Source organism: Planococcus citri, chromosome 3, assembly GCF_950023065.1.
Source record: "Planococcus citri chromosome 3, ihPlaCitr1.1, whole genome shotgun sequence".
In the NCBI taxonomy this organism is placed as follows: domain Eukaryota; kingdom Metazoa; phylum Arthropoda; class Insecta; order Hemiptera; family Pseudococcidae; genus Planococcus; species Planococcus citri.
This window is the reverse complement of record NC_088679.1, coordinates 46,902,552-46,917,395: the sequence shown is the minus strand read 5'-3', so window position 1 is coordinate 46,917,395 and position 14,844 is coordinate 46,902,552. Positions and strand designations below refer to the sequence as shown.

Here is a 14,844-nt window from a genome sequence, read left to right as displayed (position 1 = left end):
ATATTGATCTTTATAACTTATTTCTGCTGTTTTCTTAAACCACCCACATTAAATACACATAGGTCTGGCTATAACTTTATCCAATTCTGTCGAGGTTAATTTTTTCTTGTAAATAACAACTTTGAAAAAGCTTGGAAAATTTGAAATGCTACAATAGGGTTTAATTCGTATTTTCATTGCTAGGTTTTTGGTACTTAAACATTAATTGAGGTATCCTCTATCTACTTTATAATCTTCGCAGAGTTTGCATTCATTTTTTAGGTATGATAATGATCCCAAAAGAGTCAACTAGAAGTAGAAAGCAAACCATAAGCTTTCAAAAGCTCGATTCGCCATAGAAATTTAAGCGTACAAAAAGCATTACAATGCTTTACATGTTTCAGTTTCAATTATGGTGACATTCTTGCGGTAATAATCCTGTGAGAGATTCGGTACTGAATTGAATTCGGCATTTTTATATTAGTTACAAAAAACAACGTTCTATAGGAAGTTCCAGCATACAGCTGCGTAAATAATAGATGAATCGTTCCGCCTTGGCGGAAAGGAAACTGCAGCCCGCAAATATGTCAGCAGAATGGCTAACATAAACAATTCTGGCAGGCGATGTCGGTGTATTCGCATATATGCGCGTAAAATAATGTAAAATATTCGTTTCATAAATCATCGCTCGATATTATATTTAATCTTTTCCAAGAGAATTTAATCAGCTTGTAGAAACTTTTAGCACGTTGATTAAATAACGGTGTTTTCGCGCAGTTTACTCGAATGTCAAACTATTCAAGGGTGTTAATAATTTAACAAGTTGGTGTAAGGTGTGAACAAGATGTCTCTTTTATTACTTGTCATTTTGCTCTTTATAGTACACGAATGGTACCAGACTATGGAGTTAACTTGGGTTAGCTTGTTTTCTGTGCATCTACTTCAAGTGGAACATACGCTTACGTACTTATCTTTAGAGTTTAGAGTAAGAAATAATGGCACCTAGTAAGTGAGTAAAGAAGGTAAGTATCAGAAGTTGAGTAGGTAGTAGGTGCACATCTAAATAGGTATAATACAGTACCATACGTATAAGTATTGAAATTATTAGGGAAGTTTAGTTGCACAACGATGCAAAGTAGGTTAAGATGAAAACGTGATATTTATTTGACTAATGTGCGATGTTTTGAATTCAAATTAAATTACGGCAGCATATTAATTAGTGATGTGCCGTATCGAATGATACCTACGTAAAAAATATTCCTATTACACGCTCGACGACGAGTACTATACTGATGAAGTCTGAAAAGAAAACAACTGAGCGAATAGAATAAATGGCCATTTATTGGTTTTGATGTTTTTGTAGGTACCGTACAAATTGTACGGATTTGTAGTACCTAACCTACCCTACCCGACCTGCTTAGCTAACTTTATTAGTCTACCTGTAGCAATTAGAGGGAAGAAATTTGCCAAAGCGCTCAAAATGGATTACGGAAGGGTTATTACGCGCATTTGAAGGTTTTAAAATGTAGCTAACAAGATTTGAAAACGATTACGTCTTAGATCTTGAACGACGAGCTTAACTAGCTTCTACTTTAAAAAATTGATTTGTTTGCTTTTGCAATGAATAGCTTTCGTTTTCCGCGTTCATTTTCGGCATATGCAGGTGTCGTACTTATGTTATTTTGTGGTTTTTAACGAAAAAAAAAGAGAAGAGAATTGGTTGTCGTTGGATAGATTTTTTTTACCCACATCTTATTAATGGATGTAGTGTAGGTCTATACATTCGTGTAATAAGTACCTATGCTGAAAAACTAATAGATATACATATAATTTAATGAGATTGTCACACTTGTTTTCCTTACGAGGAACACGTGCTATGTACCTAATGACATTTAACGCGGAATTTTTCATGTTATTAAATTAATTTATCCGCCATAATTTTCGGCGTGTGCATATTCTTGTTTTAAAATAGAAAGTTTTCTTCCCGTTTGAATTCCGGTAACACTTCAATCAATTTTCATCAGTGAATGCATAATAATAATGATTGAACTTGAACTAATCAATCACTTACTTCTGTTGTTGATTGAAGTAGAAGACATTTTAATCTAAAAATATGTGAGCAAGTATAGGTAATAAAGATGAATCGGGGTAGGTATTCCGCTAATGTAAAAGATGCATAAGTACGTACAAAATAATATTTATAACATTTTGAAAAATATGCTCAACTTTTTGGTGGATTAAATTTTGATATTTTCATGCTTTTTATTTTAAAAAAATTCTAAGTCAGAATTTGTTCGTTTCGTCGTAGTATTGAAAAATAAATTGTAATCTGGTCTAAATTCTTTTGGAATGATGGATGCCTCAGAGGCCCCCTTTTTTTAGACGCTACGTTGATAAAAATAGTTACGTACAAATATTTGTTTTCCATAAACATTTTTCATTGAAAAATTTGAAAAGAAACCACAGTTGGATTTTCAAACCTTTGTAACTTGAACTACATATAAACGGGGAAAATATTTTCATAAGTTTTGAAAGAACTTACCTATACCTACAGATATAGCCTACGTATGAGAAATTTGGGAAATCAATACGAGCTTTCTCATTATGTAAAACTTAATTTCGTAATTTAACTTTTTGAATCATATCTATTAGGTGAGTACGAGTAGATACCTAAGTAAGCGCATATTAAATTATGATGATTTAATGAAATTCAGTCTTTTTGTTCAAGAAATTAAAATTTAAAAGCCTTTCAGGAACTGATTGACTGACACCATGTTGGCCTTTCTGTGTCCATTCAAAAGAAATCTGGCTTCATCACGAACATACGGAATAGAGTGATAAAGATTTTTTGGAAAATTTTGTTTTTTATTTCGAAAAGCTACAAACCAATAACTGATTTTTTTTCGTTTTCGTAAATTTTTAATAATCTTTTACATCGCACGTGAAAATTGATCACTATTTTTTTTTAAGTTTTTTTACTTTGATGAAAAATTCATTATTATTTGGGTCATTCCATGCCAAATCGGCGGATTTTTGCACGAGGGTTCTTCGATTTTTTTAAAAATCAGATCATGTGTGGAAGTCATCAAACGATGACGAATGACGCAAACCGGACATTTTTTCGATTTTTTTTTGACGGAGCTGTGGCGCTTCAAAGTTCTCCAAAATGGCCGAAAATGGAAAATTTCAGTTGCAAATTGCTCCGGTTGTACGTGGTATAGAATTTTGAACTTTTTTTCAAATTGTAGTACTTTGAGAGAGTAATCGACGAATGGTGTCAAAATCAGTGTTGCCACTTTCTGAAACCTAAAAAACTCGATTTAAAAACTTATAATTTAAATATAACCACGATGTCCCCCAGTAAAAATGCTGAAAAAATTCTCAGTTTTAGTCCTTTTTATGTAGAATAACATATCAAAAAATTGGAGGGGCATTTTTTTTCATTTTCGTGAAAAAAAAATTACAAGTTTTATTTTTATTGCAAAAGTACCACCAGAAACCTACAAAAAGAAAATTCTTGCATTTTTGAAATGTTTTATCAATGTGTGGACGAATATGTGAAAAAAATCCTTCTCCCACCCAATTTGTCAACGAATTGACGAGAAATGCCATTTTTCGTGCTATAATTTTATTTTAAAAGTGAAATACATTGAAAAAATGTCGCCGCCGTTGACAAATTGGGGTAAAGGGCATTTTTTTTCTCATATTCGTCCACACATTGATAAAATATTTCAAAAATGCAATAATTTTCATTTTTTAGGTTTTTGATGGTACTTTTGCAATAAAAATAAAACTTGTAATTTTTTTTTCACGAAAATGAAAAAAAATGCCCCGCCAATTTTTTGATATGTTATTCTACATAAAAAGGACTAAAACTGAGAATTTTTTCAGAATTTTTACTGGGGGACATCGTGGTTATATTTAAATTATAAGTTTTTAAATCGAGTTTTTTAGGTTTCAGAAAGTGGCAACACTGATTTTGACAACATTCGTCGATTACCCTCTCAAAGTACTACAATTTGAAAAAAGTTCAAAATTCTATACCACGCACAACCGGAGCAATTTGCAACTGAAATTTTCCATTTTCGGCCATTTTGGAGAACTTTGAAGCGCCACAGCTCCGTCAAAAAAAATCGAAGAACCCTCGTGCAAAAATCCGCCGATTTGGCATGGAATGGCCCTATATTTTTTATGGAATCTCAAAAAATTTTATTTTTTTTTCAGTTTTTGTTTCGGATGGGTATCAGTAGTTAGGTAGGCTACTACACATCATTCTCATCAAGTTTAATGGTTTTTCTAAAATGGGTATGCAATTGTTCATATCAAAAATCCATACATCCCTCAGCATATAACCTCGAATAATGTGAGTTTTTGTTCAAATAAAATAAATTTAAAAAATTTGCAAAAATTATATGTTTTTTTTTTACTGAAGATGAAAAGCATTTTAAACTGGCAGAAAAAAATGTTGTCTAAAGAAAACAAAATTAAATCAATTTTTTACTACCTGTAAAAATATTTATCTTCGTCCTTTCCCTTCGAGAAAATATGATAAATAATTTCAGGTGATTATTTCAATTTGTGATTCGATTAATTGAAGAACGGTAGCCTTGGTAAGTATGTCGGAAAAATTTTCAATTATGGTGGCATGGAAGTAATATGAATAGAATTCTCAATTTCAGTTTCTTTTTAAAAAATAGAAATTAGGGTAGTCTAACTTAACATGGTCATTATTTTCACATTTTGCAATAAGAGAAATGTGAATTTGAGAAAATAAAATTTAAAGTTTGGTGCTAGAAAAAATCAGTACAAAAATTATAATTATTTCAACGTTTAAGCATCGATGTAGCTAGATTTTTGATATATCCTGCTACTTATCCCTCCTCCCCCAAGTTTAAAGTTTGTCTATTTTCAACTCCACTTTCAAATTTACTTGATTTTTTTTACAAATCTCATTATTCGTCGATTTTTGGAAATTAATTTTTTTGAAAATTCAACAGGTCACAACTATGAAAAAAAAAAGTTAGTCAACTTGTGGTATAAGACCGAAATTTTGTTTAAGCCACTTCTTGACCTTCCAAATTATATGTACATAGGTATGTATAAATTGTTGGTGTGCTGTTTAACAACTTCCGGCGAATTTTTAAAATAATTTTCCAGTTTTCAAAAAATAACACACCTAAAAATGAGAATTTGCATTTTTGAATGGGATATTCAAAAATACATAACTTTTTACTCCAGCCTCAGACATGTTGAAAAATTCGAGATAAACTCCCACAATTGAGGGGCTTCATGGGAAAGGGGCCTTGGTCAATTTTTTTCTCACTGATTATTACAAGTTCAAATGGACATAAAAATTTTTCTTCTAGCAAACATTTTCCAATTTGTTTTTTTTTTCATGGACTGAATTATGGTGAAATTAATAAAAAAATTTTAATAAATGTACTTAATGTTCAAGATGGTGTTATTCAAAAATTATAATTTAAAATTTTCAAATTTTCTCACGGACTTCTTCACCCCTGCAGCTGTAAGAAATTGGGCAAAAATATGGTACGAATATCCAACTGTGTTTAGACTCAATAAAACCTTCATGGTTACTGTGGAGAGGGTCTTCTTTCACAGAAACATCCTGTATGTACTTATCGTTTACAGTTTGCACTGGACTTCCGTTTTTCAAGAAACTTTAGCCGTGTAAGAAACAGATCGTTTTTAGTATCCAAATTACATAATTTCGGCTTATAAACCTATCAAATTCGTACAGCGGAATAGGAAATACCATTATCCCACGTCTGCGTTAGTTTCTGAAATTGCAATCATCTATTGGAAATAGCAAATGCGATTTGTTACTTTTCAAGTTCATTCATTCGAAAAAATGCTCTCACGAAAATATTTTCTTTCTTCCTTTCTTTCTTGCGATGCATTAACTGCAGTGTATTCTACGGAGTTGAAGTACATGCTTCTCTATGTGGAGTAGTACAGTTGATTCTCCATCACCATGCACTTGTGGTAGTGTAGTGATGTTTAATTGAAGAAACATCAGTACAAGGCTGGTTGCTTCCAAGTCATGCGTATATTTTTTAATTCATTAGTTTGTGGTCATCGCGTTGACGTGCGTGTTTATGTATCATCGAAAATCAATGGTAAAAGGTCGCAGTTGTCGTGGTTATTTTTTAAGTGATTATACGAGTGTTATTGTAAATACGTACAATATGACGATATAGTGCCCATCTCTATCGAACGCGTTATTATCAGGTACGTTCGTTTTTCCGGGTTAATTTACCTATTTATAAGTAGGTACCTTTACCTACCTATTCATTATTGTTTAATTTGAATGCAATAATTGATTTCAATTTTAGATATTGGAACTTGTCTTGTGTTTTTCTCTTAATAACATAAGCGGATTTACGTGAACTGAATTTATTTAGGGATTGGAATATTTTTAATTTAGGTATAAGCAGGAAATGTACCTACGTATAATTGAATACTCGACTTAAGTATTCGAAAATATGTATAAAGGACTTAATTTATTGGAACCCATTTGATACAAAAAACCAGAAACATAAAAAAAATATGATATACTTACCTACTTTAAAATTAAATAGGATGCCTATTCAAGTAGATATTGGTCTTAAGTTCTGATGATGAAATTGAATGTTCTTAAAAAAAAAAAGACAAAAAAATAGGGGAGTTAAGCTTTTATCAACCACGATATTTTGGTGGAATTATTAATTATGAAGAAAACGAAAGTAGTCTTTTTTAATGAATTGATAGCTTTTTACGATACTCGATCGTTTTCATTCTTTTCAGTTAAAATTCGTGAAAGCTTATGCTTTAGCCACTGCAGGTACCTATCTAATTAATGTTGAAAATATACGATTACTATTTAAGGTATTGTAATTATACTGGTCAAGTGATGACTTCATTCGACGTAGGTACGGTTAATTTTAAAAAAATTGCGGTTATATATATTTTAGTACATTTTATTGGCTCGAACCGGTTGCTATTCAAGTCTCGTGTATATCTAAGACGTTTTTTCGGTCTGTGATTAATAATTGAAATGTACCTAAGTCGAACGTATTCCCATCCTATCGGTAAAAGGTTTTAATGGAAGTTTAATTAAAGGGTTACGTGAAAACGATTGAAATTTTTTGACCTAATTGTTTTTTAAAAGTTTATCGGTGAAATCAGTTTTACTATAGCTTACAATGTTTCAGTTTCCTTAGGATTCATTATATATATTTTTTAGTTTCTATCAATTTGTAATGATTTGTACTCATAGCACAGATGGTTTTTTATCTATTATTTAGCATTTGGCGTAGTGTCTACGGGTATTGTTTTTATATTAAAAACTGGTTTGGATTATTGTCATAATTTCTTACATGGCAAGTCTACTTTTAAAGCACAGACGCCGCATATTATGTAATGATTGACCGCATGACAAGCGACACTGGCATTTTGTTCATTTTTTTTGCACACATTGCATGTACATAGAATACCGAGATTTGTTTTAAATTGAAGGTCATCTGATTTTTATGCTATGGTAGAGTTTTCCGGCATAAGTTATTGTGATTTTGATTGCTAAGATGAAGCGTTGATTAGCGGGAACGCTAATTTCACGGGCTTAAGTTACATTTTTTCAATTTCTTGTATTTTGATTTGTATCTGATGGATTAGTATGGTTTTGGTCACTTTATTCAAGCCAAGTTCGAAACTGAATATCCCTATACAATTTCCAACATTCCATTACGAGAGATTTTCTCAAAAATTCGCAAATATTTTTCTTCTTTTGCTTTTTCTTTTTTTAAATCTTAATTTTTCAGAAAAACTATCATTCATCAAAAAACGAAAAGAACAAAAATTGTTGAGAGGGCAAAAGTGTGATCCATTGACTTCAAAATTTGGCAAAAAAAGAGATTTTTAAATATTTTTTGAAAAAAATATTTTATTCTACAATTTTTTCAAAAAAGTTGGACGTTTTTGTTGTTAGGGTTTTTGGCAATTTTGACAAAACACATCTTTTTAGAGTTTTTTTTTAAAAAAAAGGAAGTTTTTTTGGTAATTTTGATAAAAAAAAACTAGGTAATACATACTTTTTTGAAAACCTTGGCAAAAAGGGAAGACTTTCTAGAATTTTTTTTTTTGGGGTGTTTGTAATTACTTGTTAATTACGATTAAAAAACAGATTCTTTGCAATTTAACAAAAAATTAAAATTTCTTTGCAATTTTGATTTTTGATTTTAAAAACACCCATTTTTTGTATATTCTGATAGCAAACAGATTTTTCTTGACAATTTTGATGACATGAATATTTTTTTGCACTTCTAGCAAAAAACAATGCTTTTTGAGATGATTGATCAAAAATAAGAGAGGTCTTTCCTACAGTTTTGTCAAAAAATACACTTTTTACCAACTTTTGTGTATTCTACGAGTAGATAATGATTAATGAGGTTCGAGGGAAACGGGTTCAGGAAAACGTATTGTGGAAAATTTCCGGGAACCAAATAAAAATGTTCCTTAACAGGGTAGTTGACAGTTTTTTTTGTTGCGGGTATTGGTGCTTAATAGCCTGACGGAAGGGAGTAGTGATTTCGAAGTCTTATAGAATTTCGATATTTCTATCTCACTTTTCGTTCATATGTATCTCCTTATGGAAAGCATTCTACGAAAAAATTATATTCAGTTTAAAAATGCAAGTTGATCCCAAAAATATAGGAGGTGAAAATGAATTTCCGTATTTTCAAAATGCGAGTTTCTAGCTTTTATTTTAAAATTTTTTTCACTTAAAAAAAAATGCAAATACCTATCGAATCTCATAAAAAAGAAACTAAGTATGTTGGGTAATGAACCATCCTATAAAGATCACTTCGAAATGATTTTATTCATTTTTCAAAAAACTAAAAATCTTTGAAAAAAAAATGAAAAATATCGTAAAATTACCAACACCTCCAATAATATGAAAAAAGAGGTACCTAACTTATTTAGTACCTACACGGCAGCTACGGTGGCTCATATTTCGAAAAGGTCAGTTTTTCTCAAAATGAGACTTACCTATGTATAAAGAACTTTGTTCTTTTTTTCTCATAAATGATTCAATAATTTTTCCTGCGGCCTTTTTCACTGTAAAAATACAATAAACATTTTTGCAGATTCATTAAGATGATAAAATTTGAATACGCTTCGTTTCAGTTTGTGCGAACAATGAAAAGAAAATTAATTGATCAGCCGGTTCAACTTTGTAGTTATCTACTTATATTATGTAGTCGGATAGATTATCACGAACCAGTAGATCCAGTAGTTTTTGCAGTAAATTACGAAAATGTCCAAACTACTCACGATTTTTCGCTTATATTGATTGCATTTGATCTCTTTTTTTCTCTGCCCCTCTTTCCCTCAAAGCAGCACACTTCACATACTTACTACGTCTTCTTACCTTGCGATGTGTTATTCGCGAAAAGAAAGTGATGATGAATTTTAGCCTTGTTGAGAATTTTTTTAGACGGTAATAAAATACGCAGGCACGTTATAATTTGCGTACGACATTTTTAAGGCAGAATATCAAGTTGAAAATTCCCTTGAAAATGCCTTCATCAAGGATATATTCGCTCGACTCGGATAATCAATGTTATAAAATAATTTTTTTTCACGAGTCCTCCTAATACCTACCAGCGGATATTTATTTGAACATGGATTTGTGTAGGTTTTTTTTAGTGATTCTTTTGTGCTGCATGGCATGTTGAAACTGAGAGAGCTATAAAAGAGATTATATATATACGTACTTGTATCGTACGGATGTACATATAAAAATTATGTAGGTACCTAATACCTACCTACTGAATGAATTGTTTTGAATTTGGCAATACGGTAGGCGAGCCGAGCAAAAAAAAAGTGGTCTAATCGAATTCATCAAGTGATTTTTATAGCATGGAATATCCTTGCTGGCAGCTAGCTAATAAGTCGTTAATTTTTCCGCTAAATATTCAGACTTGATTTAGATTATAATCCTCGACTTACATCGTACATATTATTTTCAAGATGACTATTAATTTTTTTCGTGGATTTAGGCGTAACGTTTTGAATTATCTCGGTGTGAGGACGTTGCAAAAATTTCCATTCCACCATCATATTGGAAACATTGATCAACATTATCAAATACGAATGATGAACGATACAAACGTGTGTAACGCATTATTTTCATTACCTATCCTATAGTTTTGAAACTAGTTTTAAAAATTATATAAGATGTAGTTTGGACTCGAAAAGAAAAAAAAAATATTATGAAAACAAAGTCGTTTTTTTTTTTACCGACAACGGTGATTTGCAAACTGACTATAGTATTTGCCTACCTACTTCGAAACAGGGATATTAATTGCATTCGTGCATTGTCGATGACAAATGGAAATCGCAGCTGGAATTATTTGTCCAGTGGAATGAAAATGGCGCGTATTGCATTCGCTTTTAGCTTAATTTAATTACCTACTTGAATTCAATGGGATAATTTTCCCAGGTTTATCGACTCCGCAGCCGCTGATATAAATGCCCGAATGAATCATGTGCGGATATCGAGTGTAATGTGTGAGGTATTGCGGGCTATATCGTGATAAATCGGCGACAATGTGCGGTTTCAGTTCAGGTATCTAAATCTGCATACATATATCATCCTTCAATCATATTATACATATCTAACATATTATTAAATATACTTGGACTTGAATCCTCCTACCCAACCCCCTCCCGCCGCGAAAAAAAGAATATACCTACTCAAACTCATTGATTGCAGCCTATATAGTTAATTAATGGAAACTATGCATCATCACCTTGTAAGAACTATTTCCGCCGAAGAAAGTTTCGTTTACTTACCTGTAAGAAGCGTGATAATTACGCGACGAAATTCGAAGAACCCCTGGAATTTATTTAGACACAAACGCATCGGAAAATATGCTGATTAGTTCGTCACTTTGAAGAGCGACTCGACTATTATGAAGAAACTCTTTCATGAAAAGCCGCGCGAATCTAAACACATGAATCGTGTTTTTGGTGACCGAATCAACATCGTTATAATCTTTGAGTGGCGTATTTAACGCCATGTAATATATTATTTATTCGATGTAACAACACAGATTATCTAAATATGAAGCATATTTTACTGTTACTCCAGCGTTCTATATACCTACACTTTTGTTATTGCCTTTCATTGGTTCCATTCTTAAGAAGCGTCGTTGGTTACGTAAAAGGCATTGCTTTCATTTAGAAAAATTATGCAACGCATGAAATACAATATTAATTAAAAATCGCATCAATACTATTCGTGTTTATCATATAAATAATTAAAATTTGGTTCCTCGATATACGTACGTACGCGTTCTCTAGTTCAAACAAAAATACTGATACCTTTACCATTACCTTACCTACGCCTATCTAGTCCACACCTGGACTGATACCCATGTAGTTTGGTTCCATATGCAACGTTCAACGTTGTATGCTCGATTGTTTGTTGTTGCATTTCTCTGATAACAAAATGTGCTTAGCAAATTCGAGCTCATTGTAAAAAGATTGATTAGAATTACTTTTGAAAATTTTAATGACATCTAAATTAAAGATGGCATCATTAACAATATCAAATATATCGAAGCCCAATTGCAATCTGGATTACCTACTGAAATCTAATTTCGAAATAAATTCATTGTCAGGTGAAAAATCTTGGGAAATAAGGCTACGTCTCACTCATGAATTTATGTAACGTGTAGTTGGAGCATAATATAGGTATCTACCTATATACCTACTTTTAAAAATTTGTTGCACGGTTTGAAAAAAAAATTGTGTGGTTCCAAAAAGTGAAATTTTTTTTGAAAATTTCTGATGAAAAGCAGCAAATAGGTATCTACTTACCTACCTACCCAAAAATTATATTGCGAGAGCTACTTATTTTTGGCGAATTTTTGACATTTCAAACATGGTTTATTACTTACTTTCTACGTATGTAAAAAAAAAAATTGATTAAGTCAAAATGAAAGTTCGAAACTTTTGGTTCTTACCCTATTTTTGATCTCCCGAGTCAACGGATGATGGTTTCGAATCATACTGATGCCCTTGGTGGATTTCCATATTTTCCTGTTTTTGAAAAAATGCACCGTGTAAATACAGCAAAAACGAAATTCAACTCCTGTAACCGTAGGTATATTTACCTAGTACCTCTACCTACTGTCTTTTCAACTCTTCCGATCGATGAAGGCATTCATTCGCCGGTTCAAATCCAAAATTTTCTTCAGCGTTATTTTTGAAGAAAATAAAAAATTCACCGTTCGTGAACGAGTAAACGAACACCACTGGAATTTGATTCGTACCTCACTTTTAACCTACTGACAAGGCAAGTATCCCAACAGATGTAAAAAATTTTCATTCTGATAAAAAAGAATTGAAAGAGATTCCTAAAATAGACCAGTGGCAAAAACTTGATTAATTTTCCGATTTTTGCCAAATTTTTAAAATATTCAAATTTGGCCCATTTCTATGAAGAAAAAATCAAAAATCAAATTGAGGGAAAGACTGAAATTTGGTTTGAATCCCATTTCCAATTTACCTAATCGTTCGGCGATGGTTTCGAACCGTTCTGGAGCAGTCAAATTGATCGAAAGGGTCACAAAGATGGTGAATTCGAGCTCACATGGTGCTGAATCTCATATGTTTACCTACTCTACCGCGTTTTTTTAAAACTGGAGACAAAAATCTAACGCAGACTCCACAACGGTTCGAAACCATCAATAATTGACTCAGAGGCCAAAAATTGGGTAAAAACCAAATTCTAGCCTTTCATGGCTATTTGATCAGATTTTAATTTTTTTTCCATAAAAAATTTGCCAAATTGAATTTTTTTTTTAATTTGAAAAAAAAAACATAAAATGAAATTCAGCACTTATACATAACCCGAATTCACCATCTTTGTGACTCTTTCGATCGTTTTAGACTCATAATTTCAAAATCTGTTTGTGCCAGTTCAAATCAAAAATTTTCGAATTTTTTATGTATTTATTTTTTCAAAAACAAGTTGGTACATTGAGAAAATTTTGTATTAGGTATAGTGCTGGTTCAATCCGCCGGAAATTCTAATCCTGTAAATTGATTATAACCTGTGTGAAAATTTACACAAGAAAATCGATCTAACTGAAAGACATTTATGAACAAATTGATACCTATCCAAGATTTCATTTCACATTCGTTTCTTATATTCAGAGCCACCGAGAGCTAAAATGGATTCGGGGCAAATGCCATTCCCAAAAATAATTCATCAAAAATAAACTAGTTGAAAAATCATTAAAATTAAATTTTTTGATCAATTTTTTTATAGGTACCTAAATATTAACATATTATTTATACGTTCACGATTTTGTTCTTTTTCGTCTTTCCCTTTCGGGCCCAGTCCAAGCCTGTAGGTACCTCCAACCGTGGACAGACGTGGTTCAACCTGTTTTTTTTTTAATGGAGAAGGGAGGAATCAAAAATAAAAATTAATGTCGTGTAATTTAAAAATTGAAAGGAAGGTATATTTATATGCAAAAATTGGAATACATACCCTACATATTTTTATAAGAAAGTAAACAATGCTATACCTAATTAAATTGGAGCTCTACAAGAACCCAAAATGAGATCCTTTGATGCTTTTTCTAACTAGATATGAAAGCAGGGAAAAATGAGGCAACATTTTGTATTAAGTATACTAACAAAATTTTCGAGTAGGTTTATAATACACTGCCTCACAATTTCATTTTATCCGTTTCTGGCCAATATACCCTTTCCTCGCGTCCTACTCCACACGAAATTTGTTCCGAGATGTATTCATATAAAACAGCGAGTGCACATGAGCATAATACGATTTCATTTCGTCCATATTTAAACAAATCGTCAACACGTGTTTCCAAGTTGAAATAATACAAAGGAAATTAATTTTCACACGTCTCAATTTTACCGATCTTTATATTAGATATTATTAGGCTACAAGAAAAGAAGAAAACCACACGTGATTCAAATGTAATTGAAAAACCTTACAAAGATTAATTTTCTGAAACAAAATTCACCCTATAAAAAGAAAAATAAACGAAGAAAAATTGCCAACTTGGTGATATTAAGCTTCATGTAAATTAAACTGGGTACCTATATATGGGGGAAAAAAATCCTCGCTTCTAATAAATTATACGGTCGTGTTATAAACCCTTCATCAAACTGAAATTCTCTGCCTTTGCGAAAACCATCGCAAATTTATTTGAAAATACCCACCTTCGTACCTATATCTATGGTAAAGTGGTGAAATGAGTAAGATTTGCGATCTCAAAAGGCAGGGTTCTCGTTTCAAATAACTGAATCAGTTACAGACACTCGTTTCATCGCTGCTGTAATCAATGGTAGGTACCACACCCCTAGGGTATAAGTATTTACTCAACTTACGTAATCACCTCCTGCATTTTTAAAAAGGCAAATAATTTATAATTATTTCAATCAACATAAATCTATCAACCACTTAAAGCTTATCACTTGAGCCAAGCCATCTTGCTATCAGAAATACGATTTTGGTTTGCAGATTAGGTATGCGACGATGTCTAGACTACCTATACATCGTAAGTTGTATATCGAAAGCTAGCAAGGTGCATTGCATACACATGGCATGCCAGGTTTTTATTGTGAACGACGACGCCTTGAAAATAGTCTTCTTTCCTAACAAGATGACCTCCAAATCCACATATCAATTACATTACACGCAAACGTTCATTGTCTGCATTCAATACCCATGCAGTGTTCCTCGCATCCTCGCGTCATTGCTCTTTCTGCCTAATGTCTATTGTCTACCTGTATATGTATAATCGTTCACTCGTGTTATAA

At 32.0% G+C, this 14,844-nt stretch overlaps 1 protein-coding gene across 1 annotated transcript in view; it reads left to right on the top strand.

Annotated features, from left to right (window-relative positions):
- The first annotated feature begins 5,965 nt into the window (after window positions 1-5,965).
- LOC135840079 (uncharacterized) overlaps window positions 5,966-14,844 on the top strand; it is a 42,603-nt gene continuing 33,724 nt past the window's right edge. Inside the window, exon 1 of the mRNA XM_065356416.1 lies at window positions 5,966-6,228. The gene's annotated coding sequence lies outside the window, so the exon portion shown is untranslated. The remainder of the gene's footprint in view (window positions 6,229-14,844) is intronic.